The following is a 27,582-nucleotide window of genomic DNA, read 5'->3' as shown; positions in this document are numbered from 1 at the left end:
TGGGTGAGTGGGTGGGTAAGTGAGTGGGTGAGTGAGTGGGTGGGTGGGTAAGTGAGTGGGTGAGTGAGTGGGTGGGTGAGTGGGTGGGTAAGTGAGTGGGTGAATGAGCAGGTGAGTGAGTGGGTGGGTGAGTGTGTGGGTAAGTGAGTGGGTGGGTAAGTGGGTGGGTGAATGAGCAGGTGAGTGGGTGAGTCAGTAAGTGGGTGAGTGGGAAGTTGGATTGTGTCGGGGGTTTGCTTGTGTCGGGTGGGTAATTGGGTCAGGGGGGTGGGTAGTTGGGTTGGGGGTGTGGCCGGGTTGTGGGTGGTGGTCAAGTCAGGTAGGTACCAGGCCTTCCTTAGGGTCCCTACACGCAACACAGACTTACATCCAGATTTAGTTGCTGTGGATATCGGAAGATTTGGGCCAATGTTTCCTCTTATAGGGAAGAGCATAACTAGAATCCATCAATATAAAATATTCACCATGAAATCCAATAAAGAATTCAGAAGAAACTTCTTCACCTAAAGATTGGTAAGAACGTGGAGCACGCTACCACAGGGAGTAGTTGCAGTGATTATATAGATATATTTAAGTGGAAAACTAGACAAAGATATGAGGAAGAGGAGAATAGCTGTTTCTGTGCTGTTTATCCAATGTAATACATTCCTTGAGCTCAAGTTTTGAGAAAATTACAGGCCATTACTACTCTACTTTCTGCAGCACAATCCAAAGTGGCATGGAATTTCCTCAAATTGCTCCTACGGCAGGTTACGCTGAAATGTACACTAATTTTGCCATTGGCAACATACGCCAAAGTTTCCTCAGAATCTCATAAGCGATTGGTCAACGCTGAAGAGCATGACACCATCCAGGACAAAACAGCCCGCATGGCACCCCATCCACCATCTTAAACATTCACTCCCTCCACCACCAACGCACAGTGGCAGCAGTATGTACCATCTACAAGATGCACTGCAGGAACTCACCAAGGCTTCTTCGACAGCACCTTCCAAGCCCGTGACCTCTATCACCTAGAAGGACAAAGGCAGCGGATACTTGGGAACACCACTACCTGGAAGTTCCTCTCGAAGACACAAACCATCCTGACTCGTTTCGCCGTTCCTTCACTATCACTGGGTCAAAATCCTGGAACTTCCTCCCTAACAGCAGTGTGGTTGTACCTACACCACATGGACTGCTGTGGTTAAAGAAGGTGGCTCGCCACCACCTTCACAAGGGCAGTTAGGGATGGGCAATAAAGTCAGTGATGCCCAAATCCTGCGAAAGAATAAATTTGAAAATGCGTGGCACTTAAAGCCAATGTAAAATAAAGAGAATTTAGCATAGACAACCAGAGAACTTACACATGTTCTACAATATAGGAAAATTAAAGGCTTGAAGCAATCAAACCAGCCTTTATGAATGTTAGGACCAGAAGTTTGAGAAATTGGAAGCATGGAAGTTTTTCAATTTTTATGGTAACTTACTCTGATTCCATATAAATACATTTTGCTGAAATCCTAGCATAGCTTACCCCTTAACCTCAGGTGCAATTGGATCAACATCTTATTTTTACTGTATAATGGTAACTTTTAAAGTGATTTTTAAATACTTTTCCTCATATTTTACATCTGACCAATCTCAGTCAGGGGTAATATCATTACCATGCCTTTCTGAAGCTCGTAGTGAGGCACTAGGGTTGTTAGACATCCATTGTTACTCTCAGCTGATTGAAACATTGACTGTTCTCCTCGACAGGTTATCCTGCGTGCACTTGCAAATACCTCTGTTTCCAAAATCCAATTCCTGGAAGCTGACGGCACTGGGCTAGAAGCAATAGTACCCATGTCGTCTGTGATTTATTATTGTGGATTATTAATAAAGATGGGGCTTCAAACCACTAACGATGTACTCTTTGATCAATTGTTACTTCACACATTCATATGTTTGCATTGGTTCCATCCTGAATAAGCTGGGATCTTTCAGTTCCAAGCAGATGGTTTATGATATCAGTTATTGTATGACACTTGCCGAATTTAGCATCCATTCTAAGTCCTATCTTTGCGATTGAACAATTGCAAGAGACCATTCATAGATATTCTGTATACATTCTGATGGAGTGAAATCGACTTTCTGGGTCAGAGCTGGGCCATCCTTTAGAGAGCCCAAACCAACAGTTCACCATGAAGTAATATTTGTAGTCTAATTATACAGAGAATAAAAGGCAGCCGGGAATATGTTCTGGGACATGCTACAATTAAGGGAACTTGGATGGGGTCATAAAGTGCAAGAGTGGTTCTACAGTCAAGGGGAGCTTGAGATTGTGCTTCAATCTATAAAACTTGTACCTATTTTTTTTTACAATCTATACGATCTTTAATTTAATACTAGTCAATTTTCCTTCCAGGATAACAGGTTTATTTTCAGTACAAAGTACTTAACCATATGCATTATTTAAAAAAAATGAAGGAAGTTCTTTCTTCTTGGTAGCAAGGTTCTTAATTATACTTTGCTTCTATCAATCTCCAGGATGTTGTTGTCACTGGCAAGGCCAGTATTTACTGTCCCTCCCTCTTTGTCCGTGAGACGTTGGTATTGGGTCAAGTCAAGATGGTGTGTGACCTGAGCAGAACTTGGAGGTGACGGCTTCCCCGTGCACTGACCTTGCCCTTTGAGGCCACAGTTTTTGGAGGTGTGACCAAAGAAGCCATGGCAGCTTGCTGCACTGTATCCTGTACTTCAGACTTGTTCAATCTTTTCGCCTAGGGGACCACATTTCTCACTCAAATATGCAAATTTCAGAAAGATAAGGTTTGGCACACCAATAAATATGAATTTCAAAATAAAGCTGTGGCATAAACAAAAAAAGCAACTTGCTGAGCAAAAATAAAGCAATGTCGGAACAATAAATTGATAATTAAAGGGTGATTAATAAAGATCACCATTAAAGTGTGAGAGGGACAGAGTTTGATGGTCTGGCTCACTCACCTTCGCCCACACACTCACCCTGTACCACCCTCCCTTCACATGCACGCGCACACGCACACACTCACTCACACACACACTAACTTGCTTGCTCACTCACTCACTGACCCCCACCCCACCCCACCACACACACACACACACTCACCCTGCCCCACACACACACACTCACCCTGCCCCACACACACACACACACACTCACCCTGCCCCACACACACACACACATTCACCCTGCCCCACACACACACACACTCACCCTGCCCCACACACACACACACATTCACCCTGCCCCACACACACACACACTCACCCTGTACCACCCCCCCTTCACACGCACGCGCACACACACTCACATTCACACTCACTCACTCACTCGCTCACTTGCTTGCTCACTCACTCACCCACCCACGCTGCCCCCCACCCCACCCCCCCCCACACACACACTCACCCTGCCCCACACACTCACTCTGCCCCACACACACACACACACACCCTGCCCCACACACACACACACTCACCCTGCCCCCCACATATATACACCCATCCTGCCCCACCCCACACACACACTCACCCTACCCCACGGTCACACACACTCACCCTGCACCACACACACACATAACCTGCCCCGCCACACACACACACACTCACTCTGCCCCACACACACTCACCGTGCCCCACACACACTCACACAATCACCCTCTCTTTCCCACATTGCTGGGCAGTGAGTCTTTTCATCCAGACCACGTACCACCCATCAACCCCCCTCCCCACCCCCACAACCTGCCTGCACAATCGCACTCCGCCTCCTCCAGCCTGGCAGCGAGTCTCTCCTTCCCCAGCCTGGCCTGGCCCAGAGCGAGTCCCTCCTTCCCCACCCAGCCTGGAGTGAGTCTCTCCATCCCTCGCCCAGCTCGGCCCAGCCTGAAGCAAATCTATCCCTCCCCCACCGAGCACACGGCAGTCTCTCTCTCTCTTTCTGTCCCCAATACCTCTCTTCCCGGAATTCACTTGCTGCCGCCAGTGTTGCAGTTCCTCCAATCACAGACTGCTTCTCTCCCACATTTGCATGCTGATAGGCTCATGAGTTAGTACAGAGTGCAGCCATAGTGGGCAAAGATCTGGCAAATGAAGTTTAATGTGGGAAAATGTGAATTTGTCCATTTTGGCACGAAGAATAAAAACAGAGCATATTATCTAAATGATGAGAGATTGCAAAGCTCTGAGGTGCAGAGGGATCTGCGTGTCCTAGTGCATGAATCACAAAAGGCTAGTATGCAGGTACAGAAGGTAATTAGGAAAGCTAATAGACTGTTCATGTTTATTGTGAGGGGAATTCAATATAAAAGTAGGGAGGTTGTGTTTCAGTTGTACAGGACACTGGTGAGACCACATCTGGAGTACTCTGCACATTATTGGCCTCCTTATTTAAGGAAAGATGTAAATGAGTTAGAAGCATGTTCAGAGGAGGTTTATGAAACTAATACCAGGATTGGGCAGGTTGTCTAATGAGGAAAGGTTAGACAAGTTAGGCTTGTATCTGCTGGAGTTTACAAGAGTAAAAGGCGACTTGATTGAAACATATAAGATCCTGAGGGACCTTGACAGGGTGGGTGTGGAGAGGATGTTTCCTCTTGTGGGAGAATCTAGAACTAGGGGTCACTGTTGAAATATAAGGGGTCACCCATTTAGGACAGAGGTGGGGAGAATTTTTTCTCTCTCAGAGGGTTGTGAGTGGAACTCTCTTCCTCAGGAGGTGGTGGAAGGAGAGGCTTTGAATATTTTTAAGGCAGAGGTAGATGGATTCTTTATAAGCAAGGGGGTGAAAGGTTATTGGGGGTAGGTGGGAGGTTACAATCAGATCAGCCACGATCTTATTGAATGATGGAGCAGACTCGAGGGGCCGAGTAGCCTACTCCTGCTCCTAATTCTATGTATATTTGTATGGTATGCCAGTGACGTAGGGATTTTGATCCCAATCGAGCAGACGGTTTTGTCCTGGACAGTGTCGAGCTTTAGAATGTTACTGCAGCTGCACCAATCCAGCAAGTGGGGAGTATTCTATCTCACTGCTGACCTGTACCTGGGAGCTAATAGAGGTGTGTTACTTGCTTTAGAATACCCAGTCAGTAGCCAATGTATTTATGTGACTGTTCCAGTTAAATTTTAATTCAATGGTGACCCCCACGATATTGATGCTATGGGATTTAGCAACGGTAATACCATTGAATGCCAAGAGCAGGTAGTTAGATTCTGTCTTGTTGGAAATGCTAATTGCCTGGCATTGCATTGGTGCAAATATTATTTGCGATTGATCAGTCCAAGCCTGAGTGTTGTCCAGCACTTGCAGCATGTAGACATTATATTGTCCATGGAGCCGAACACTGTGCAATCATCACTTCTGATCTTATGATGGAGGGAAGGTCATGAATGAAATAGGCACAGATAGTTGGGCCTGGGGTGCAACCTTCAGGAAGTTATGCAAAATTGTTCTGGGGCTGAGACTGTTGGTTTCCAAAAACTAAACAAACTTCCTTTGCGCCAGCCACTGCAGTTTTCCTCTGATGCCCACTGCCCAATTTTATTAGGGCTCCTTGGTGTATTTCCCTCCCACAGTGAACTAGCACTTTAGGTTTCCACGTTCGCATATCTCCAAAAGGTGCTCCATTCATTTATATACACTCAGCCCCAAAGCAGAATCATTTACACCCTCTTCTCAGGGGCTATAATTTTAAAATTTATTAAAATGCTCCTCCATTGAATGTTACAGAATATTTTCCGACCGATTAATACAAACATTCACTTGTTTTTTTTTTTGCTAAAAGGAGAATTTCACCATTACTTCAATGAGTCGAGTTTACATAACTGCTTTATCGGGTTTATTTTTCAGTTACATGTCCTCTCTTTATAACTAGCCAGTCCTCCTACTGAGTGTTATAAACACTGACAGAAACAAAAAAATTCCATGGTCCTGCAGCAGTGACATCAAAGTGTAGTTTCAGACAACTTTATTTGAGATACAAAACTATTAATGTACTATTATTAAGTATTAATGGTCATTTGCTTCATAAAAACAAACTGATTTTTGTTAGGAGGAGGCATCTTTCTCATCTTGATGGCATCACAGGCAAGTTAGATAACAATGTATTTTGACTCCTTTAGTGTTTCTTCGTGTTGATGCTATGGGACTTTGTAAAGTTAGCAAGAGTTGTTTGACATTTTCTTTTTGTTAACGAAGGCAGTGTTGCTTTAAAAAACTTAATATTTGCTTTTTTGAGTTGAAACCCAGAAGTGCCATAAGTAAAATATGCCAGGACTAGCCACATGGTAGCCATCTCCATTCATCAGGTGACGTAAAGAGATGTACCTCATCGCAGTGCGAGCCATGATAAAGCTTTAGATAGAAGGAGGCATGCAGGTACTCACAATTCAATTAACAGTAAGCCTGAAGAGCAGTTCCGTGTACATTTATGGCCACCTTTAGTGAACAACATCAAGCTATTTGCTACAGAACCTCCGGTCCTCTCATCTCATGAGAACTCCTGTCAAGTTTGGACACAATTTTGCAGCAACCTGGTTACTCAATTTGAGGAAATCAACTGCATTTTAAAAAAAGAGCAAGAAACATAATGGACTTTAAATGTCATTTGACAAATGTCTATTCCCAGGATGTGCATTAGCAAAACATTTGAGAACCCACAGCATATGAACTGAGGTTGAATGTAAGATTTCTGTACATTCAGACTGAGTGCTCTATGAAGTGTGTATTGTGCACTAGCTCAGGTTATGAAAATGTACTGTCTCCAGCAGATTAAAATAATAGTGGCAGCAAACAGGTTGGCTTAGAAATTGCTTGAGATTGTGCGTCTGCTTTACAGATGCAAAATGGGTTCCAAAGCATCTGAAACAGCGTGCAGCAATTTTGTGCACAGTCTGCAGCATCCACTATATTGATAAAATGAGAAGGAGAGAGGTCCGGGGCCCAAGCCTGCAAAAGGTGTTACAACCCTTGTATTTGTGATCATGGGCAGAATTTTGTGCCTGTCGGGCGGGCGGTGTTGGGGCGGAAGCAGGCGGGTGCGGACCTGATCGCTGCCCATGATCAGGTCCGCGCCACCATTTTACACAGACGGGTGAATTAAGGCCCACCCAGCGTGAATCACGGTTCCTGAGGACAGCGGGAGTGGGCAGGCAGTGGCAGGACTGCAATGACTGCCGGGTCCAATAGCCACCCAGTGGCCTGTTTTATAAACCTGCTGCAGCCTTTCAAAGGCTGTGAATCACGGCCAGTGGAAGGGTTCCCCAGAGCGCTGCTGCTGAGCAGGCCAGGCAGGAGGGTAGGGCAGAGAGGCACTGTGCCCCTCGTTTTTCTGATGATTGCCTTGCTGCCCTCCTCGAGGAGGTGGCAGCACAGCGGGAGGTCCTGGTACCCCAGGATGGGAAGAGGGGGCCCCCCCCCCCCACATGACCATGCCTGGGAGGAGGTGGCGGAGATCGTGAGTTCCCGCGATGTGGTACGGTGCACCTGGATCCAGTGTCGCAAGCGCCTTAACGACCTGTTGCACTCGGGAAGGGTGAGTACCAATTTGGCATTGGTCACTTAACCCAGCAGGTAGGCTTTCCCCCCTGGCACATACCCACCCCCCAAAGTCTGAGTGTAGTGACTGCATTGAATCATTGACGGCATGTGTCCTTCGCAGGGTGGGCCAGCAGATATTACCCATGCCGAGGTCACCCTGAAAGGATGGTGAAGAGATGGGTTCTGCCCCCGCAGCATGTGGCACACTGAGACCCACATTACTGTTTTGGGGGCAACCTGGAGGAGCTACACCTAGGCGCAGTGCTGGAACTCCAGGACATGTCAAAGTCAGGGTGATAACATGCTGGAAGGGGAGCTTCAAGGTGGTGTGGCACCGATCGATCTGCTGCCCTCTGCGCTCCACGTGCTTGCGCTTCCTTGCTATGGAAGGTTAGACTGTGTGGTGCCTAATGGGATGTAAGCAGCATTTGGCCAAGGGGGTGGGGGGGGCGGGGACAGGCCTAGCATCTTTGTGTGAGTGTTCGGCAGCAGCGGGGTGAGGAGGCACTGGAGCCCTGCAATATCCCACTCTGGTTGGGGTGGGCGTCTGCGAAGACAATCCAGGTACAAGTAGCACTAATCAATGCTCTTCCCTCCTTTTCAGGAGAATGCATATAATGCCACCGAGCGGGTGAGGACTGGCGGCGGGCTGGCTCAGTTGGTGATTCTCAGCTGCTTTGAGCAGGAGGCCTTAGGTTTGGAAAGGTGCCATGCGCCCAGGTCCACCGGTGTCAGTGAGGCTGGGGTGCCACGGGCAGGTATGTATGCCCAGCACTGAGGTCACCATTGTTCTCCCAGCAGCCATGACAGTGCTGAATGTTCAGTGATTGAAGTTTGTAACATGGCTTGACCATTGCTTATGGAAGGATGAGCGCATAATGATCCGGGGGACAGGGATGCACATTGACATTGTCTCCACGTTAACTGATCCAATGCCCTTGTTCTTCCTTTCAGCATCAGTGGAGCAGGGCCGGGAGGAGGAGCAGCAGGGGCCCCCTCTCACACCTGAGGGCCCTGAAGTTACGGACTCACCAGCATCACACCATCTCTGCCAGGCAGGCACCAGCACAGATACTAGCACCTCGGTGGTAATTAGAACATCGGCTAATGTCCCAGTGCACAGCGGAGAGGGCACTTTTCAGTCGCTGGAGGAGTTGGCAGAGACAGAGAGTGCCCATGGCGCCAGCAGTCGGAGGACTGCAGGGGACCAGGCACATGCTCAGTTGTTACCTGATGATGTGCCTCTGGAGTCGTCCACGATGCAGCAAATGCAGGAAATGCAGCCGGGTGTGTGGGAGCATCAGGTGGAGATACATGAGGCTATGCTTGGCTTGGTGTCCGTGGTGGAGGAGTCTACGTGGGCGATCGCTGAAGCAATGAGCCTCATGGCCGAGCGCCATGCATCCTTCATGGAGAGAGTGGCGACTCTCGATGGAGAGGCTCCTCCAGGAGACCAATCAGGGCTTCCTGGGGATGTGCTCAGACCAGCAAGCCTTCACATCAGCATTGACCTCAGCTGGTCAGTGCCGTGTGGGAGATGGTCTGGGCACCAAGTTTCCCATCTATGGTGAGCAGGGAGGTCCGAAGCGACCTCACCTCGCGCAGCAGCTGTCTGTCATCTCTGCGGGCTCCTCTCAGGGCGCTCCGGATGAGGGCGGCAGCTCTTCCGCCCCTCTGCCAGTGACAGTTACGTCCGGTGAAGCTGCGACGACTGGGGAGATGCCAGCTGTGGAACTGGCAGCTCCCTCCCAGGCAGGGCCAGCACAGGCTCCACGAGCCAGAGACGGCCGCCAAGGTCATCGAGGCCAACAGGACAGCAGAGTGAACAGGTTGTCTCAGATGTCACTCCCAGCGAGGTGGCAGCACCAAGACGTAGCACCCGAAAACGTAAACATAAGGCACCTTAGGCACACCACGGGTTTATCACTGGTGCTTTTATGTTGGCCCGCAATGAGGTCTTTATGAGTTGGTGTGATTTTTAACCCCTTTGTCATTTTGTTTTCTTAAGTTCCTTTTGTTGTAATATTAAATTCAGACATGTCACCATGGCTGAGGGTGCCTCTTTTCTTCTGCAGGTGGATGGTTTCCAAAAATGTTATGAGTGATTTGTGGGACATTCAGCTTTATTAACAAGGCCCTTAGTTAATGTTCCTATCCAGGCAGATTTTGCACTTATGTATCGAGTATGGACCCTGCAGTCCAGGCTTGTCCTGGAGGTCTATATGTGATGTGCTAGCTGAAGATTCGTTGGATTAAAGCCTCCCAGGTGTCCCTGCCTCCCTGGAGTATGCCCGGGTCAACGTCTACACCCTCAGCGTTTCCCTGTGCGTGCTCATCCTCAGACTCACTGCTGGACCCAATGTGTGCAGCTGCAGCCACTGGGTCTACATCTTCATCATCCACAGCATCCCCCCCTTTCCAGCGCAAGATTGTGGAGAGAGCAGCATGCAACCACTATCAGCGACACACAATCTGGGGGGTACTGGAGTGATGCCAACTGGGCGGTCCAGACATCAGAAGCGCATCTTGAGAAGACCAATGGCTCTCTCCACCACAGTCCTTTTGGAGGCACGGCTCCTATTGTACCGCTGCTCAGCTTCTGTTCTTGGATGGCAGAGAGGCGTCATGAGCCACCTTCTGAGGGGATAGCCCTTGTCACCCAGCAGCCATCCATCAAGCCGGGGTGGAGCACTGAAGAGCCCCAGCACCTGCGTCTGAAGTGTCTGAAGTGAAGGAAGTGTCTGAGGATGTAGGCGTCTGGGTACCTTGCACAGACTTGTCGAATCCTGTGATCACACACTATCTGCACGTTCATGGAGTGGAAGCCCTTCCTGTTGACGAAGGCACCGGGCTCACCTGCTGGTGCCTTGATGGCCACATGTGTGCAGTCTACTGCACCCTGGATGCGGGGGAAGCCAGCAATGGCCACGAAACCTCTGGCTCGCTGTGCCTGGCTTGCCTGGTCCCAATGGTAGTGGATGAAGGTCAATGCACACCTGAACAGAGCGTCTGTAACCTGCTTGACACAAGTGTGAACAGCTGATTGGGAGACACCGCAAAGATCACCCACCGAGCCCTGGGAGGAGCCAGAGGCATAGAAGTTGAGGGCAGCTGTGACCTTTGGAGCCACTAGCATGGGGTGTCCACCAACACAGTTCGCAGAGATCTCAGGCCCAATCATCTGACAGATATAGTTAACTGTCTCCCTTCAGAGACGAAGCCTCCTTCGGCACTGCACCTCAGACATATTGAGGTAGCTGCTTTGCCACCTGTATACCCTGGCAGCAGGATAGTGGCGTCATCTGCGGCCCCTTCTGCCTTGGACTACCTCTTCGCCCTGCCCCCCTTGGCCTGTGCCTGTCCTCCCAAAGGTGGCTCCCCTGGAGGCTGAATGTGCACTCCTGGCCTCCTTCCCCTTCTAGCCTTCCCATCCTCCTCAAAGGAGGTGCCTCCAGTGGACAGTTCAGCTCCCATTCCCACGCCAAGGGAAGGCTTCCTGAAACCTGCAGGCCAGGAAAAGATTTCTCACTGCAGAGTGCTGACCTGAAGGTTGTGAGTCCAGACCAAGCAGCTGGTATGCGTTTTGAAGTATTGCAAATTACACAGGCAAGTATCAGTAACTTTGAAAAAACAATATTTGACAGAGCACACTGGCGACCCCACTGAGCCCTCTTATCCCGCCTGTGGATGAGGTTAATACAAATGTGTCCTACCCGCCTGCCCGTTGCACCCGTGCGCTGACCCGAAGATCGCACAGGTGCCGAACAATCAATCGATTGACGCCTCAAGGGTCTTAAATGGCTCGTTAATTAATGATGGGCGCACATCAGAGATCATCGCGCGCCCGCCTAACGAAACATCGCAATGGCGCGCGGTGAAGTCGGGATGCTCGTCACTACGTGACATTTTACGCGTGGGTGTGCAAGGCCCGCCCCCACACACCAACGGGAAAATTCTGGCATCTGAAGCTTGATGCCTGTTTGAGGCAAACTACAAAATTGCTGTGCCCCGGCTGGTGCAAGGCCAATGCATTCAGGAAATTGTGGTCTGCATGTGGCCTACCCAGTGGACCTCAAAGGGACCCTTTGTGGCCACCATCAAGAAGTTAAGTTTATTAATAAATACATGTCTGAATGAGGGACCACGATGATCGGGAGTGATCCTCCCAGTTGGACTGTAGTGCCAAAGGCCTTTGCCAGCTCCTGCTAATGATTGGTTTCCCTGAGGCCTAAGTTTTGATGCTGAATAAGTGGCGAGTTACCTGGCGATGTCTGAGGGCCGATGTCTATTATCTAGAGTGCTTATCCATTCGAGCGCAGGAATTATTACCTTACACTAGAAATGCAACCTGCACTCAGGCACAGCTTACGATAAATCTGATACCCAAATATGACAGAAGCCAATTCATTATTAATTTAAAGTGTACCAGTAAAACAAAGCTAAATCTGATGGGGTTACTACACTGTCATGATGCAGCCGTATATGCTACAATATTGAAATTTACTGCTGGTATATTGGTCCCACTTCCACTCCTAAGGAAAGATTTTAACTTGCACAGGAATTGAGGTTAGAAGAGCTGAAGCGAATAGCGAATTTAATTCCCAGGCCTTATTTGCAAAGCCTACTCCTGCCCAAAGTTACCGGGAATGATGTCACTGGTGGGAGGTCGGAGTCCAAATTTGTGTTTGGTGCATTCAATGGGATGCTAATAATCACATGAGGGAGAAAGAAATACAAGAATGTGTTGATGGGCTTAGAAGAAGGATGATGAGAGGCAATTCATGTGGAACATAAGCAACAACATGGACCTGTTTGGCTGAATGTGCTCTTTTTGTGCTATAAACACTTTGTTGCTTTGTTAGTGTATTAGTGACACTCAACTGGTATAAACCCAATTTGGGGCAACGCAAAACAAATGAAAATAAAGCTTTGGATTGGATATATTTTAGAACTAAATCTCTTCACTGGTTTGTTTTGAAGAGTCTGAATTGTCCATCACATTAACTTGCTGGTAGTCAGCTCATTCTCCTTGAATGCTGTTTCTGTGAGTTTCTTTTCACAGAAAAAAATATTTATTTTTTTTTCTTTTTCTTTTCTTTTTGAATTGCATGGACCCCTGTATACTTTATTCACAGTGCCCCACATAGGTGTGAAATGCTATTAACTGCACAGAGTGAGGCTCAAACATAAATCCAGGTTAATGGCATCTTGAAGGGATTTTGTTCAGGCCAACAGAGATGATTGTGCTGCTGAAGAGCTCGAAGGTCCCCATGCAGATCAGAGGCAATTCAGATTAAATCTAAATTAAAAATTCCAGGACCCTCTTGCAACTTGAAAGCGCAATTGCTAACACTGAACCTGCACAAGTGAATAAGTCAGAATGAAGCTGCCTTGTTTATTCCTCAGTATCAGATCTCCTAAGTCTCATTGATCTTTTGGTGAGTTTGATACAGAGTTTCGCAAAAAAAGACACGCGACTTGCGTGCTAATTTGCTGAGCCAAATTTTGAACCAGTTTCAATTGGAGTCATGATAGTGTGGGGCGGGGCAACACACTCCTGCATCATGCCCAGGCCGTGTTAACCCTCCAGGTTTCATTACCGCTTCCCAGGCAAAGGATAGCAAGTTGAGAGGGTGCAGCACTTGTGTCGGGTGGCTGGATTTCCGAATTTCTAAAAGATTTCATTAATGCCATCATGCAACCAGCAGGGCACTAAATAACACTACCACCCCCACACTCCCCCCACCCGCCCCGCCCCACCCCAACCCCTTGCCTATGGCATGTATGAATCGCAAAAGATTCAATTCAATTAATGGTGAGATAGCCTCTTACCACCACAATAGAACAAGACAGGTGACTGCGACCTTCTTGCTTTGAGTGAGTAGCAATTCCTTCCCCACCTTCGGAAAAACATGCACAGAGCAAAAACAAATTACTTCGATCAGCTGACCCTTCCAAATGTGACAGGATCAACCCAGCACGCTGTCAGCCTGGACGTGTTAAGAGCGCTATGTTTTCTGTTCCCCATAAGTTAGAAATAATCACACTTTAGACTCAGATTGCTACAGCTTCATCGAGCGTATTTCTTGCTGCTCTCCACGTGGCTGGTTAAACAGGTAGGCATTGTTACTTGGCACATGACTGCAGTGCAGCAGTAAATGTGGCACATCAGGATATATATTCACCTAATAATTAGTTCCTGTGTCATTATAGATAATATAACAATATTACAGTGAACATGTCCCATTTTCTAGGCTAATCGCAGTATTAGTCCTCATATTTCTTTCAGGAGCTCCTGTGCAGCGGCAAAGATACTTTGGGGAAATCAGCACCCACTTGAACGGATGGAATCCAGCAACTCAGAGATGAAAATCTTTTGCTTTTTTTCTTGCTCTTCTTGAGATCACTCCCACCCTCTGCATCACACCCCCTCCTTCTCCTGAGTCAGATTCCTATCCCCAGTTGAGAAAGTGCCCTTGCCTTTTGGTAGCATCTTTCTTTCTCACTCTCTATGAGCAACACAAGATGGGGAAAAATAAGCTATGTCCCCTTGAAGAGTTGAGGGGAGGAGAGAATGGGCTGACATGTCTGGAGGCAGTGGCAGCAAGGCTTGGCTGATTTTAACAGCCTGGCCTCATTAACGTTCCATGTGCCAGCTTCCCAATCAAAATGGTGGGGAAGTCAGTGGGAGGCAGTCATCCAGCTGTTAAAATTGGACAGCAGACGGCAGTCGACAGGGACTTAAAGATGGTGCCTGGCACAAAGTAAGTGCTCTGAGAAGGAACCCCAGAGGTTGATGGAGGTTGTGAAGCCCAGGGTAGGAATAGCCCAAGCTTCCTGTGGGGCCCAGAGGAGTACTCCTGACCCATAAGAAAACTAAAAATAAAACTTACCTTGTTGGGCCTCTTCTGGCCCTGGTAGCTGTTTCTGGCTGGTTTAGACTGGTAGGGTAGCCTTAACTGTTCTCTTGTTCAGGCCTCAGGTTAAAATAGCTGTTTGGATCCAATGCATCACTGGCCTTTGCTAGGGTCACGCTGAAAACACTCCACCAACTTGCAGATCAAGTTCATTCAGAAGCACAGTGCAGTTTCAATGAAGATGTTCTTCCCCATACGCCAGCTACAAGAGAAGCGTAGGAAACAGGACATACCTCTCTGCCTTGCTTATGTAGACTGCATGATAGCATTCAACATCATCAGCAGAGCAAGACTGTATAAGGTTTTGGAGAAAATTGGCTGCCCACCTAAGTTCCTTAGTTTCATCTGCTCCTTTCATGACAACATGCATTGTACTATTCAGCTTAACGGCACCACTTCTGACAATTTCAGAGTGAAATAGGGGTCTGTCCTAGTCTCCACTTTGTTTGCTACTTTTTCCTCATACTCCTGGCCTTTGCCTTCCCTGTAGATGTTGAAGAAGTTTATCCGCGCACTAGGTCAGACAACAAGCTCTACAACAGTCCAGACTGAAAGCGAAGGCAAAAAGGTCTTAATTAGAGAACTCCTCTACGCTGATGATGCCGTACTAGTCACCCACAAGGAAACTCAGTTACAAAGACTCATGGGTAGGCTCTTCAATGCCTGTAACTTAATTCTCCTTTAATTTAAGCATCAAGAAAACTTGGTTATGAGACAGATTGTCACAACTCACCTTAAACAACACTCCGCTGGAAGTGGTTAGCAAATTCTGCTCCTTTGTGTCCACAATGATGAGCAATCTGTCTCCTGATGCAGAACTCGACACGCATAAGGAAAGCAGCTACAACCTTTGGCCAATTCACAAAATGTGCCTGGAGAAACAAACTGACTCATATAGGACCAAGAAGCTGGTTTATGAGGCCTGTGTTCTCAGCACCCTGTTGTATGACTGTAAAGTAGGGACAACTTACAGATATCAAGAAAGGAAGCTCAACAATTTTCATCCTCACTGTCTGCAGCTCATTCATGGCAACTCATGGAAGGAAAAAATCATGAATGTGACAGTCCTCTCAAAGGCAAATCTCACAGGTAAGCTGTCACTTATCAAGCAGAGGCGACTTCTCTGGCTCAGTCACGTTCGCAGGATGGAAGATGGACACATTCCCAAAGGTTTTCTGTATGGCCAGAGCCAGAAAACCAATTGGACACCCAAAGTTCCACTTCAAGGATGCTTGCAAGCGTAGCATGAAGGCCCTAAACATTAATTTTCACACATGGGAGACACTAGCCAATAACAGATGGAAATGGTGACATCCCATGTGGTTGGTGTGCACCTCGAGGATGATCAGTGGCTATAGCAACTTGACAACCAGCGCCAATGCCGAAAGCAGCATCCCACAACAACAGCTGAAACCCACTTCATTTGTGGCAGAAGCTGCCTCTCACAGATTGGTCTCTCCAGGCATCAGCAAACGGGCACCATGTGAAACTATGCTATCACCAGTGGATTTGCTGCATATACATCATAGATAGAAGGATGCCGATGACGATGACGATATTGGATCCAATGATCACTGGAACCTAATTTATATATTTAAAGAACACTTATGGACATATATAAAAACGATATAAGAACATAATAAGAACAGGAGTAGGCCATTTTAACCCCTTGAGCCTGCTCCACCATCCATTAAGATCGTGGCTTAGCTTCCACATCAACTCTACCTTCCTGAACCCTCCCCATATCCCTTGATTTTAAAAGTGTCCAGAAATCCATCGATTTCAGTTTTGCATATACTCAACAACTGAGATCCAGAACAAAAACAGAATTACCTGGAAAAACTCAGCAGGTCTGGCAGCATCGGCGGAGAAGAAAAGAGTTGACATTTCGAGTCCTCATGACCCTTCAACAGAACTGAGTAATATTAGGAGAGGGGTGAAATATAAGCTGGTTTAAGGTGGGGGGTGGGGGGCAGAGAAGTTGGGGGGGTGGGTGGGTGGTTGTAGGGACAAGCAAGCAGTGATAGGAGCAGATAATCAAAAGATATCACAGACAAAGGAACAAAGGGGTGTTGAAGGTGGTGATATTATCTAAACGAATTTGCTAATTAAGAATGGATGACAGGACACTCAAGGTACAGCTCTAGTGGGGGTTGGGGTGGAAAGACTAACAGGGCATTAAAAGTATAGATTTAAAAATAATGGAAATAGGTAGGAAAAGAAAAATCTATATAAATTATTGGAAAAAACAAAAGGGAGAGGGAAGAAACGGAAAGGGGGTGGGGATGGAGGAGGGAGTTCAAGATCTAAAGTTGTTGAATTCAATATTCAGTCCGGAAGGCTGTAAAGTGCCTAGTCGGAAGATGAGGTGCTGTTCCTCCAGTTTGCATTGGGCTTCACTGGAACAATGCAGCAAGCCAAGGACAGACATGTGGGCAAGAGAGCAGGGTGGAGTGTTAAAATGGCAAGCGAAAGGGAGGTTTGGGTCTTTCTTGCGGACAGACCGCAGGTATTCTGCAAAGCGGTCGCCCAGTTTACATTTGGTCTCTCCAATGTAGAGGAGACTGCATTGGGAGCAACGAATGCAGTAGACTAAGTTAGGGGAAATGCAAGTGAAATGCTGCTTCATTTGAAAAAAGTGTTTGGGCCCTTGGACGGTGAGGAGAGAGGAAGTGAATGGTCAGGTGTTTCATCTTTTGCATGGGCATGTGGAGGTGCCATAGGTGGGGGTTGAGGAGTAGGGGGTGATGGAGGAGTGGACCAGGGTGTCCCGGAGCGAACGATCCCTACAGAATTCCGCCAGGAGGGGTGAAGGGAAGATGTGTTTGGTGGTGGCATCATGCTGGAGTTGGCGTAAATGGCGGAGGATGATCCTTTGAATGCGGAGGCTGGTGGGGTGATAAGTGAGGACAAGGGGGACCCTATCATGTTTCTGGGAGGGAGGAGAAGGCGTGAGGGCGGATGCGTGGGAGATGGGCCGGACACGGTTGAGGGCCCTGTCAACGACCGTGGGTGGAAAACCTCGGTTGAGGAAGAAGGAGGACATGTCAGAGGAACTGTTTTTGAAGGTAGCATCATCAGAACAGATGCGACAGAGGCGAAGGAACTGAGAGAATGGGATGGAGTCCTTACAGGAAGCGGGGTGTGAGGAGCTGTAGTCGAGGTAGCTGTGGGAGTCGGTAGGCCTGTAATGGATATTGGTGGACAGTCTATCATCAGAAATTGAGACAGAGAGGTCAAGGAAGGGAAGTGTCAGAGATGGACCATGTGAAAATGATGGAGGGGTGGAGATTGGAAGCAAAATTAATAAATTTTTCCAGGTCCTGACGAGAGCATGAAGCAGCACCGAAGTAATCATCGATGTACCGGAGAAAGAGTTGTGGGAGGGGGCCAGAGTAGGACTGGAACAAAGAATGTTCCACATACCCCATAAAGAGTCAGGCATAGCTAGGGCCCATGCGGGTACCCATAGCCACACCTTTTATTTGGAGGAAGTGAGAGGAGTTAAAGGAGATATTGTTCAGTGTGAGAACAAGTTCAGCCAGACGGAGGAGAGTAGTGGTGGATGGTAATTTTCGGGCCTCTGTTCAAGGAAGAAGCTAAGGGCCCTCAGACCATCCTGGTGGGGGATGGAGGTGTAGAGGGATTGGACGTCCATGGTGAAGAGGAAGTGGTTGGGGCCAGGGAACTGGAAATTGTTGATGTGACGTAAGGTGTCAGAGGAATCATGGATGTAGGTGGAAGGGACTGGACAAGGGGAGAGAGGAGGGAGTCAAGATAACGAGAAATGAGTTCCATGGAGCAGGAACAGGCTGCCACGATCGGTCTGCCAGGAAAGTTCTGTTTGTGGATTTTGGGTAGGAGTTAGAAGCGGGCCGTCCGAGGTTGGGCAACTATCAGGTTGGAAGCTGTGGGAAGAAGATCTCCAGAGGAGATGAGGTCAGTGACAGTCCAGGAAACAATGGCTTGATGTTCAGTGGTGGGGTCATGGTCCAGGGAGAGGTAGGAGGAAGTGTCTGCGAGTTGACGCTCAGCCTCCGCGAGGTAGAGGTCAGTGCACCAGACAACAACAGCAACACCCTTGTCAGCGGGTTTGATGACAATTTTGGGGTTGGACCTGAGAGAACGGAGTGCAGTAAGTTCAGAGAGAGACAGATTAGAATGGGTGAGAGGAGCAGAGAAATTGAGACGACTAATGTCACGCCGACAGTTCTCAATGAAAAGATCAAGAGAAGGTAAGAATCCAGAGGGAGGGGTCCAGGTGGAGGGAGAATATTGGAGGTGGGTAAAAGGATCCATTGAACGGGGAGAGGACTCCTGCCCAAAGAAGTGAGCACGGAGACGAAGACGGCGGAAGAAGAGTTCAGCATCATGCCGAGCCCGAAATTCATTGAGATGAGGGCATAAGGGTATGAAACTAAGTCCTTTGCTGAGCACTGAACGTTCAGCGTCGGAGAGGGTAAGGTCAGGGGGTATAGTGAATACACGGCCAGGGCTGGGATTGGTAGATGGGGTGGGGACAGAGGGACAGGCAGGGGTGGAGGGTTCTGGATGGGTGTTGGTGTCGATGAGTTGTTGAAGCTTGCGTTCCTTAGCACTTGAGAGAAAGAGAAAAAGTTTCTTGTTGAGACGTCCGATGAGACGAGGAATAAAATGAAACTGGGGGCATGCGCAGCTTTGAAAAAGGGTGCGGCGGTGCTGCTGGAGGGAGAGGTCGAGTGTGTTCATATGGCGGCGCATGGCACTGAGTGTCAACCGTGTCCGGCCCATCTCCCGCGCAACCGCCCTCACGCCTTCTCCTCCCTCCCAGAAACATGATAGGGTCCCCCTTGTCCTCATTTATCACCCCACCAGCCTCCGCATTCAAAGGATCATCCCCACTAGAGCTGTACCTTGAGTGTCCTGCCATCCATTCTTAATTAGCACATTCTCTTAGGTAATATCACCACCTTCAACACCCCTTTGTTCCTTTGTCTGTGACGTCTTTTGATTATCTGCTCCTATCACTGCTTGCTTGTTCCTACAACCACACCCTCCCCCCCCAACTTCTCTGCCCCCACCCCACCCCACCTTAAACAAGCTTATATTTCACCCATCTCCTAATATTACTCAGTTCTGTTGAAGGGTCATGAGGACTCGAAACGTCAACTCTTTTCTTCTCTGCCGATGCTGCCAGACCTGCTGAGTTTTTCCAGGTAATTCTGTTCTTGTTTTGGATTTCCAGCATCCGCAGTTTTTTGTTTTTAACTGAGATCCAGAGTTCGGTGGGGTAGAGAATTCCAAAGGTTCACAAATCCGTGTGAAGAAATATTTCCTTTTCTCGGCCGTAAATGATCGTCCCCTTACCCTGCAACTATACCTCTGAGTTCTAGATTCTCAGCATCTACCCTGTCAAGCTCTCAAAGAGTTTTATACAGTTTGCAGTGGCTGTCCTTGCTCCCTGCAATTTAAAATTGCAACCGGTCTGATCTGGGTTGGAAAGGAGTAAGTAAGTCACTTTCGCAATTTTAGTTAAACCGCCACGCCCCCACCCCACCCCACCCCCCTTGCATGGTTTCCTCTTGGTGGGGGCTGTATTAAAATCGACCTCCCACCACCCCACCGTCACAGGGCCTTTGCCTGATGAACATGTGTGACTGATAGCTCGTTTATTGAGACAAACCCATAACCTGCCACTTCTCAGCTTGGCACAGCACATTGGACCTCCTTTTATTTCATTACGATAGTCCAGGCTTTATCTAATTTGGGAGAGAGTGAAGAAGGGAAGGGGAGCAGGGACAGGCGGTGATGGACGGTTGGATTCAGATACTGCTTAAAATGAACACATTCACGTGTTTACACCAAAACAGTGAACCGAGAGCAGATTTCAAGCACCAGACCCCTAATGCCCACTGGCAGACAGATTGCAGCTTGCCTACTGAGCTGTGGCAATTGAGCTCTATCTAGGAATGCAGGTTTTCAGTGTGCATTAAATCGCCTGTTTTTTCAGCCAACAGGACCATCCAGAATTTAATAATCTATCTACAAGCAGGTCATCAACCAGAACTGCTTAATGGCCAATTTGTGGTTTTCACACCTCTCTACTTATAGGATTTCAAAGGCCTGTCCCATGATCATTTATACCCTGCAGGAGGCAACAGCATCTGTCAAAAGCCAGGGAAACATTTTCTCAAAAGCTGCATGAATCTAAGTTGCCCTTGTTTCTGTTCATAACCTAGGAAGCAGGATCCTATCTACTCCAAAGGATTCACTTTGCAGCCTAAATAAAATCTGTCCTTGACTTAAAGATCGGCCTCCTTCAAAACTGAAAAAGAGAACACTGTGCCTCAGGTGATATATAAAGTGTGGGTGAAAGCCCCAATAGCCTTATTTCATGAGCCATTTTATATTGTTTATCTTTTTTTTTGCAAAAGGAAATAGATGAGGGATTAGGTTTTCAACAACTGAAGGTATTATCATTGTTGATGAGAAATCCAGATACTGTGGCTTAGTTAAAATTGTTTGCCCCAGGATACAGCCCTACTAAGTAAGTTAAAACCTGATCCACCACATGTTTTCTGGTTCAGTGTTAATGTGGCTCTAACTCTTTTCCTACGCCATTATTCCTTGCAAGGAACATCACGAACGAGTGCTATTGAATATTTATAAACCACAGAACTGTTTTCCCTGCAGTATTGTTTTATCTTAATTTTCTTACTTACAGATGAACTTCATTAGTAAGAACTCCACTGGGACCAGCTAAAATGGTTCTCATTATTGAGGTTGTACAATAATCCGTTAAAACATTCTGGGACTTATGGATTTGAGCTCACATTAACACTGTGAGATCTGAAGGATATTTGTAGGTTTTTCTTATTTTGCTGCCTGTTTTCCATAAAAAAATTTGTAAGGCTCATACACACTAGAAACATATTGTTCTGCCAGATTCTGGCATCAGCATGGCAGCAGCTGAGGGATTTTTTTTTTAAATTACAAAATCTCAAGGAAGTTTTCTATTCAAAGGTCTTCAATCCAAACTTTGAAAGGAAACACTTGCTCCTTTCCTATACTGAACAGACTGAATTGGAATTTTTTCAGTGCTTTGTCCCTGGTTGCCCTTGTTTCTAGTTAGCATTATCTGGAGAGAGGATAGGCCCTGATTAACAGTTGATTTCCTCAGAGATGTTAGTTAATGGGATGAAGTGTTGCATATCCTTGAGACTTAGAACCCCGCCTGTAACTGCGGTTATGAAGTGCCCAGACCATAAGCTTTCAAACCCTCCACCTGATTTCTGAGGCATGTTTCTGAGGCTTGTTAAAGCACTGGATTCTATAGTGAAGGTATTAAACAATTTTGAAAAGGATCGCAGCTGAAATCTGAAAGGATGGCTGACACGGACACGATTGTCCCGAAGGGCCTGTTTCTGTGCTGTATAATTCTATGACTCTATGACTCTATGATGCTTTCCCCTTTTCCAATGGCAGACATGTTGTTCAGCAGATCCAAACTGTTGCCATTAACAAGAGGTTGGGGCGTTCACAAGTATGGGCCATCAAGACATTGGCATATTGCATTCCTCCACTGGTAATAGATGTTCCTGATTGTCATTTTGTAACTAATACCCAGCAGCTTTTAGCACACTAAAGTAAATCAAAGTCTTCTTGCAATATCTGAGCACTAACAAGCTTCAAAATGCTTTAACCATGGACATCAGGTGAGCATATGTGCCAATACTAATCAAGGTGCAATATGATTTTGATTAGGCTTTCTTAAATTATTTAAGAGTGCCCGTATTTGTTACTCAGATGTATTTTTCCTTCATGAAGAATATTTTATACTTGCATGTTTAGCCTCTTTGTCCATTTGTGTTTGTAAGCAGTATAGACCTTGCTCAAGTGCCAAATAGCAGTATAGCTCTGTGTCTCACTGTGGCCTTCCTGTTAAAGAATGGCAGGAAAAACAAAGATTTTAGGCTCTGATGTTTTCTTTTAGTTTCGAAACAAAATTTAGACAGGAGTCTTCCCCTGCTATTCCAGTTTGAGTACGGTGATGGATGTGAGAAGAAACTTAAAATGTGTGCCTCTGTGCCACATACGAACATACGAACAAGGAGCAGTAGGCCATTCAGCCCCTCGAGCCTGCTCCACCATTTAATAAGATCATGGCTGATCTGAAAGAAACCTAAAATCTGCATCCCACATACTCTCAATAACTTATCACCCCCTTGCTTACTGAGAGTATATCCAGCTTAGCCTTAAAAATATTCAAAGACTCTGCTTCCACCAACTTTTCAGGAAGAGAGTTCCAAAGACTGAGTGAAATTTTTTTGCCTCCTCTCTGTTTAAAATGAGCGACCCCTCATTTTTAAACAGTGCACAAGAGCAACAACAGCAACTTGTATTTATGTAGCATCTTTAGCATATTAAAACCTCCCAAGGTGTTTCACAGGAGCATTATAAAGAAAGAAATGATATCTAACCACATAAAGCAATATTGGGGCAGGTGATCAAAAGAGGTAGGTTTTAAGGAGCATTTTAAAGGAGAAAAGAGTGGTAGAGAGTTGGCAAGGTATAATGAGGAAATTCCAGAGCTTAGGGCCTAGGCAGCTGAAGGTATGGCCACCAATGTGGAATGATTAAAACCGGGGGAGGGGGCGATGGGTTACCACGTGGCTAGAATCAAAGGAGTGCAGATATCTTGGAGGGTTATGGGGCTGGAAGAAATTACAGAGATAGGGAGAGGTAAGGCCATGGAAGGATTTGAAAACAGGGATGAGAATTTTAAAATTGAGCCGTTTCTTATCCAGGAGCTAACATATGTCAGTGAGCACAGAGGTGATGAGTGAGTGGTACTTGGTGCGATTTAGGACATGGCAGTGGGGGTTTGGACAGCTTCAAGTTTACGGAAGGTAGAGCGGGGGAGGCTGATTAGGAGTGCACTGGAATAGACAAGCAAAGGCACAGCTGAGGGTTTCAGCAGCAGATGAGCTGAGACGGGACAGTGTCAGATGTCACCGACATGGAAGTAGGTGCTCTCAGTGATGGTGCGGATATGTGATCAGAAGCACAGCTCGGGATCAAATGTAATACCAAGGTTGCAAACAGACAGATTCTGCCTCAGACAGTTGCCAGGAAGAGTGATGGAGTTGGTTGGGGATTGTACTTGTAGTGGGGATCAAAGACAATGGGCTGGATTTTACAGGCCATCGTGTTCCTAGACCTCCTGACTAAAAAGTCAGTCGGGGGCCTGTCCACGAAAAAGCCGGCTGCCTGGCCACCATTTTGCTCTTGGCAGGGTATTCAATGGCTCCGGTCTTCCCCATATTTCATTGGAGGAAATTTCTGATCATCCAGTACTGGATGTTGCACACACAGTCTAACAAATTTAGAGTCAGTGGCAGGGTTGAAACAAGTGGTATTGAGGTAGAGCTGGGTGTTGCTAACATACATATGGAAACCGACACTGTGTTTTGGGATTATGTTGCCAAGGCGCAGAATGTAAAAGCGGGCTAAGGATAGATCCTGGGGGATATCGGAAGAATAATGAGGTAGTGGGAAGAGAAGCCATTGCAAGTGATTCTCTGACTATGATTAGATAGATAAATGCAGTAGATTTAGTCTACTGCATTCGCTGCTCCCGATGCGGTCTCCTCTACATTGGAAAGACCAAACGCAGGCTGGGTTACCGCTTTGCGGAACACCTTCGGTCTGTCCGCAAGCATGACCCAGACCTCCCTGTCGCTTGCCATTTCAACACACCACCCTGCTCTCATGCCCACATGTCCGTCCTTGGCCTGCTGCAATGTTCCAGTGAAGCTCAACGCAAACTGGAGGAACAGCACCTCATCTTCTGAATAGGCACTTTACATCCTGCCAGACTGAATATTGAGTTCAACAACTTCAGATCATGAACTCTCTCCTCCATCCCCACACCCTTTCCGATTCCCCTTTTTCCAATAATTTATTATTTTTTTAATATATTTTTCTTTTCCCACCTATTTCCATTATTTTTAAATGTATTTCCATCCATTGTTTCATCTCCACCTTTTAGCCTATTTCGATTCCTTCCCCCAACCCCACCCCCACTACGGCTATCTGTCACTTGCTCATCCTGCTTTCTATCTTTAATGTCACCATTAGTACATTCCTTAGTTAATATCACCACCATCAGCACTCCTTTTTCCTTTTGTTTATGACATCTTTGGCAATCTCTTCTTTGCCTCCACCTATCACTGGTCCTCTATCCAGCTCTACCTGTCTCACCGCCCTCAACCAGTTTATATTTCATCTCATTTCTATATTTCCTCAGTTCTGATGAAGAGTCGTACAGACTCGAAACGTTAACTGTATTCCTCTCCGCAGATGCTGTCAGACCTGCTGTGTTTTTCCAGCTATTTTTATTTTTCTTTCGGATTTCCAGCATCCGCAGTATTTTGCTTTTATATTAGTGTATAATTGACTGTCACCTCTCTTCCAGGAATGCCGACCTTGAAGAAATACTGCTCTTCTCTCCGACAGGATTTCCGCTTGTCTCTTTTGCCCTGTTCACCTTCATTGCTTTCCATTTCTCTCCTGGTGTTTGACAAGGTGTTTACTAAAACTCGCTTTCACAGCCATATTTCCTTCCTCAGTGACTGTCTCCGTCTCCGACTTACCCCACGTGGATTCCAACTGAAGTTCTATCCCTCTTGTTTTGAATCCACGCAGGATTACAGGTATCTCCAGGACATACAACCCTCCTCGGACTGCTGTTCTCGCCACATCCTGAGATCCACACTCAGTGCCATACGCCGCTATATGAACACACTTGACCTCACCCTCTAGCAGCACTGACTCACCCTATCTCTAAGCTGTCCTTGCCCACAGTTTCATTTTATCCTTCGTCTCATCCGATGCCTCAACAAGAAACTTTGTCTCTTTCTTTCAGGTGCAAAGGAACGCAAGCTCCAACAACTCATTGACACAAACGCCCATCCAGGACCCTCCACCCCTGCCTGTCCCTCTGACCCCATCCCGTCTTCTAATCCCAGCCCCGGCCGTGTATTCACTATACCCCCTGACCTTCCCCTCTCTGATGCTGAACGTTCAGTGCTCAGCAAAGGACTTAGTTTCATACCCTTACGCCTTCACCTCAATGAATTTCGGGCTCGGTACGATGCTGAATTCTTCTTCCACCGCCTTCATCTCCGTGCTCACTTCTTTGGGCAGGAATCCTCTCCCCGTTCAACGGATCCTTTTACCCGCCTCCAATATTCTCCCTCCACTTGGACCCCTCCCTCTGGATTCTTACCTGCTCTAGATCTTTTCATTGAGAATTGTCGGCGTGACATCAGTCGTCTCAATTTCTTTGCTCCTCTCACCCACTCTAGCCTGTCTCTTTCTGAACTTACTGCACTCCGTTCTCTCAGGTCCAACCCTGACTTTATCATCAAACCAGCTGACAAGGGTGGTGCTGTTGTTGTCTGGTGCACTGACCTCTACCTCGCAGAGGCTGAGCGTCAACTCGCAGACACTTCCTCCTACCTCCCCCGGACCATGACCCCGCCACTGAACATCAAGCCATTGTTTCCAGGACTGTCACTGACCTCATCTCCTCCGGAGATCTTCCCCCCACAGCTTCCAACCTCATAGTCTCCCAACCTTGGACGGCCCGCTTCTACTGTCTCCCCAAAATCCACAAACAGAACTGTCCCGGCAGACCGATCATGTCAACCTGTTCCTGCCCCACGGAACTCATTTCTTGCTATCTTGACTCCATTCTCTCTCCCCTTGTCCAGTCTCTTCCCACCTACATCCGTGATTCCTCCAACGCCCTACATCATATCAATATTTTCCAGTTCCCTGGCCCCAACCGCCTCCTCTTCAACATGGACGTCCAATCCCTTTACACCTCAATCCTCCACCGGGATGGTCTGAGGACTCTCTGCTTCTTCCTCAAACAGAGACTCGAACAATCCCCATCCACCACTACTCTCCTCCGTCTGGCTAAACTTGTTCTTACACTGAACAATTTCCCCTTAAACTCGTCTCACTTCCTCCAAATAAAAGGTGTGGCTATGGGTACCCATATGGGCCTCTGTTATGCCTGTCTCTTCATGGAGTATGTGGAACATTCCTTGTTCCAGTCCTACTCAAGCCCCCTCCCACAACTCTTTCTCCAGTAATCGATGATTACTTCGGTGCCGCTTCATGCTCTCATCTGGACCTGGAAAAATGATTAATTTTGCTTCCAATTTCCACCCCTCCATCATTTTCACATGGTCCATCACTGACACTTACCTTCCCTTCCTTGACCTCTCTGTCTCAATTTCTGGTAATAGACTGTCCACCAATATTCATCACAAGCCTACCAATTCCCACAGCTACCTCGACTACAGCTCCTCACACACTGCTCCTGTGAGGACTCCATCCCATTCTCTCAGTTCCTTCGCCTCCGTCGCATCTGTTCTGATGACGCTACCTTCAAAAACAGTTCCTCTGACATGTCCTCCTTCTTCCTTAACCGAGGTTTTCCACCCACGGTCGTTGACAGGGCCCTCAACCGTGTCCGGCCCATCTCCCGTGCATCCGCCCTCACACCTTCCTCTCCCTCCCAGAAACATGATAGGGTCCCCCTTGTCCTCACTTGTCACCCCACCAGCCTCTGCATTCAAAGGATCATCCTCCACTATTTCCGCCAACTCCAGCATAATGTCACCACCAAACACATCTTCCTTTCACCCCCCCTGGCAGCATTCCGCAGGGACCGTTCCCTCCGGGACACCCTGGTCCACTCCTCCATCACCCCCTATGCCTCAACCCCCTCCCACGGCACCTTCCCATGCAACCGCAGAAGGTGCAACACCTGTACTTTACTTCCCCTCTCCTCACCGTCCAAGGGCCCAAACACTCCTTTCAAGTGAAGCAGCATTTCATTTGCACTTCCCTCGATTTAGTCTACTGCATTCGCTGCTCCCAATGCGGTCTCCTCTATGTTGGAGAGACCAAACGCAGACTGGGTGACCGCTTTGCAGAACACCTTCGGTCTGTCTGCAAGCATGAGCCAGACCTCCCTGTCGCTTGCCATTTCAACACACCACCCTGCTCTCATGCCCACATGTCCGTCCTTGGCCTGCTGCAATGTTCCAGTGAAGCTCAACGCAAACT

Source organism: Cetorhinus maximus, chromosome 9, assembly GCF_964194155.1.
Source record: "Cetorhinus maximus chromosome 9, sCetMax3.hap1.1, whole genome shotgun sequence".
Taxonomy (NCBI): domain Eukaryota; kingdom Metazoa; phylum Chordata; class Chondrichthyes; order Lamniformes; family Cetorhinidae; genus Cetorhinus; species Cetorhinus maximus.
Note: the sequence above shows the minus strand (reverse complement) of the source record.